The sequence below is a fragment of the Papio anubis genome, chromosome 14, assembly GCF_008728515.1.
Source record: "Papio anubis isolate 15944 chromosome 14, Panubis1.0, whole genome shotgun sequence".
Lineage (NCBI taxonomy): Eukaryota > Metazoa > Chordata > Mammalia > Primates > Cercopithecidae > Papio > Papio anubis.
Window position 1 is genome coordinate 61,089,946 of NC_044989.1, and position 3,995 is coordinate 61,093,940.

Below are 3,995 nucleotides of genomic sequence, written 5' to 3' on the forward strand. Positions count from 1 at the left end.
CCAGAGGTTTCCATTAGTTACTCGACGTACACCCTATGTAAATGAAGAGGATGAAGTAAAGTTACAAAATCATTTACTCACTGTACAGCCTAGGTAAATGAAAAGGATATTTCCTGTCATAGCTGAGATGTTTCCATTTGATTTAGTTTTCGGAAGTCCTTAGGTTCCCTGCCTCCAGGTCCTATTCTCCTGCCTAATCCTAGCACTTTGGGAGGCCAAGGCAGGAGGATTACTTGAGGCCAGGAGTTCGAGACCAGCCTGGCCAACGTGGTGGCTACTAAAAATACAAAAGTTTTTTGTACGCCTGCCATGAAATGGGCGCGGTGGCTCACTCCTGTAATCCCAGCACTTTGGAAGGCTTGAACCAGGAAGGTAGAGGTTGCAGCGAGCCGAGATCGCACCATTGCACTCCAGCCTGGGCAGCAAGAGTGAAACTCCATCTCAAAAAAAAAAAAAAAAAAAAAAAGAGTCTTGCTGTCTTGCTCTGTTGCCTAGGCTGGAGTGCAGTGGCATGATCTTGGCTCACTGCAACCCCCACATCCCAGGTTCAAGTGATTCTCCCATCTCAGCCTCCCAAGTAGCTGGCCAACGCGGTGAAACCTCATCTCTACTAAAAATACAAAAATTAGCTGGGCGTGGTGGCAGGCACCTGTAATCCCAGCTACTCATGAGGCTGAGGCAGGAGAATCGCTTGAACCTGCGAGGCAGAGGTTGCAGTGAGCTGCGATCACGCCACTGCACTCCAACCAGGACAACAGAGTAAGACTCAAAAAAAAAAAAGCAGGGTCTTGTCCGGTCACGGTGGCTCAGGCCTGTAATCCCAGCACTTTGGGAGGCCAAGGCAGGTGGATTACATGAGGTCAGGAGTTCAAGAACAGCCTAGCCATCATGGTAAAACCCCATCTGTACTAAAAAATACAAAAATTAGACGGGCCTGGTGGTATATGCCTGTAATCCCAGCTACTTGGGAGGCAGAGGTTGCAGGGAGCCATGATCATGCCTCTGCAAACCAGCCTGGGCGACAGAGTGAGATTGTCTCAAAAAAAAAAAAAAAATCATAAAAAGATACAGATGAACAACCAAATGAAGAGATGGATATGGCAAAGTAGAGAGGGAGGGTTGTGGTGCTGCCATGACCTCTGGGTGTGCCACCTTCCCAGCACCTTCTGGTGTTCAGCAGAAAGGAAATTCATCAAATCTTAGTGTTTAAATTTTTTTTTTTTTTTTTTTTTGAGAAGGAGTCTCGCTCTGTCGCCCAGGCTGGAGTGCGGTGGCCGGATCTCAGCTCACTGCAAGCTCTGCCTCCCAGGCTTACGCCATTCTCCTGCCTCAGCCTCCCGAGTAGCTGGGACTACAGGCGCCCGCCACCTCGCCCGGCTAGTTTTTTGTATTTTTTAGTAGAGACGGGGTTTCACCGTGTTAGCCAGGATGGTCTCGATCTCCTGACCTCGTAATCCGCCCGTCTCGGCCTCCCAAAGTGCTGGGATTACAGGCTTGAGCCACCGCGCCCGGCCTTAAATTTTTAAAAAATATTTTTCAAATGCACTTTAATTTTCTTTTTTTCCTTCCTCACATACAGAACTTCTCCACATACCACATTTCTTGCAGCTATAAAGTCACTTGATGTTGGCCGGATACCATTTTATCTCTAAAACTCTGTTGACATCAAAATATGACAGTGTTATATCCATAAAATATTTACATAGCACAGTATATTAAGCTTTAGACACTTAACAATTAAACTACATAAAAAAAGGACAAGACCCCCATCCTACATGTTTGGAATCAGGTGTTCACCGGTTCCTATCTGGCAACTGTACACTGGTTCAAAGGGCAGCAGAAGCAACAGGCAGTTACTTCAGAGGACATTGAACACTACGATCTGGAAGCACGTTATGATGTAACCCAGAGTCATGTACCACACATCTTTCTCCAAGGTGGTCTCATAATTCTAGAAAGGAAGGTCCAGCTGATACAAAATGAAGACAGACAACACAACATTTACTCTGTGGAGATATCCTGCTTATACTATGCACTTGCTGTGATTTTGAACATAGCTCATCCCAAAAACTTGTCACCATCATCCTGACTTTTTAGGTTGGCTCATCCATCAATCTTGCCCTCAGCTGTTACTTCTTTCCCAGTATTGTTAGGAGCAAAGCTGACCTGAACAGTAACCAATGGCTGTAGATACCCCACATGAAGTTTTTTACCATAATATGGGAAATATTTTAAGTCTATAATTCCATTATGAGGATAAAATGCTACATTTGGTATATTTTCGTTCTTTGAAACACACTTTATCCTTGGCACTCCTTCAGGCTTTAATCCAATTATTCTGTTCATTTTCACAAGAATACAAGGGTTTCCTTGAGAATAGCCAAAATCAGGATCATTCACACCACTGCATGCTTGAAGTAACGAAATAGGAAACTGACATGCAACATAAACTGGACCCTTCTGTTCGGAAAGTGCTCCATCAGGACAGATTGTGAGGTTCTTCTGTTCTTCTAAAGTATATGGTTTTAGAAACTTCTTAAGGTCTTCAATGTACCCTGCATACGAAGTTGGATCAGACCTACTGAATGTATATTCCAATGCAGTCACTGGTTTTGGAAAAACCGTAAGTCCTGGGCTAGGAATCTGGTCACGGTATTTTGGAACACGGTATTTGGTTGAGAGTCTGAAGCATAACCCACATCGTGAATGAGAAGAGTGCAGCCAGGAACCCATAAAAAACTAGGTAGAAGAGCAAGATCAAACCCCAGCTGTTGGCGGTGCGCCCCAGGAACTCTCCGGTGGTCAGGTTGCATATGAAGAGCTTCCACTGGGCAAGGCTCTGGTTGAGGGACTTCTCGTTCTTCATCACGGTGTGCGCGCGGACGGCGAGGGGAGCGGAGGCCGCGGGGTTGCAGGCGGCGAGGGCAGCTGGGTTGTAGGCGGCGAGGGCAGCGGGGATGGAGGCGGCGAGGGCAGCGGGGATGGAGGCGGCGAGGGCAGCGGGGTTGGAGGCGGCGAGGGCAGCGGGGATGGAGGGGGCGAGGGCAGCGGGGGCGCGTCCGGGCTCCGGCGGCGCAGCCGGGCGACTGCAGAGGAGGGTGGGACGCCCGGGAACACCTCCTCGTTATTAGGAGTACTCGAGCCGACTACAGTGTTTACATTTTTAATAGAGCTAAATTTCTTGCACCCTCAGCCCTTCCAGATGTTGGTGGGTGGGGCTTAAGTTCCAACCATCTAATCCTCTAATCACCTGGACTTTCTGGTGACCAGCCCCATCCTGAAGCTATCTACGGGCCCGCCCTAAGCAGGTTCATTAGCATAAACTGAGGACTTATCAAAGGAATTAATTATGAATAACAAAACTCCTCCTAGCACTCAGGATATTTCTAGGATTTTAAGAGTTCTGGGGCAGAAACTAACCAAATACATTTTATACCACATCATGTCTCTTTAGTCTTCTTTACTCTAGAATAGTTTCTCAGTCTGTCTTTTTCTTTCTTTCATTTTTATTTACTTAAAAAGAATTTTTTTTTTTTTTTTTGAGATGGAGTTTCACTGTTGTTGCCCAGGCTGGAGTGCAGTGGCGCAATCTCGGCTCACGACAACCTCCACCTCCAGGGTTCAAGCAGTTCTCCTGCCTCAGCCTCCCCAGTAGCTAGGATTACAGGTGTACACCACCACGCCTAGCTAATTTTGTATTTTCAGTAGAGACGGGGTTTCCCCATGTTGGTCAGGTCTTGAACCCCCAACCTCAGGTGATCCGCCAGCCTTGGCCTCCCAAACTGCTGAGATAACAGGTGTCAGCCACCGTACCTGACCTTTAATGTTTTAATTCTTTTAAAATTCTTTTTATTCTAATAATTTTTCTGTAGATTATTTTGAATTTTCTTGACATGCAAGTATGTCAATTCCATATAATTGATGAGAGAGAGAAAGAGAGAGAGAGACCCTCTCATATTGTTTTATATTGTTTTATATTCAGTACCTGTTTTAAG

General features: G+C 46.2%; 1 pseudogene; it reads right to left on the reverse strand.

Moving 5' to 3' along the window:
* Positions 1 to 1,929: 1,929 nt before the first annotated feature.
* On the reverse strand, positions 1,930 to 2,896 carry LOC101006917 (annotated as a pseudogene).
* Positions 2,897 to 3,995: the final 1,099 nt, after the last annotated feature.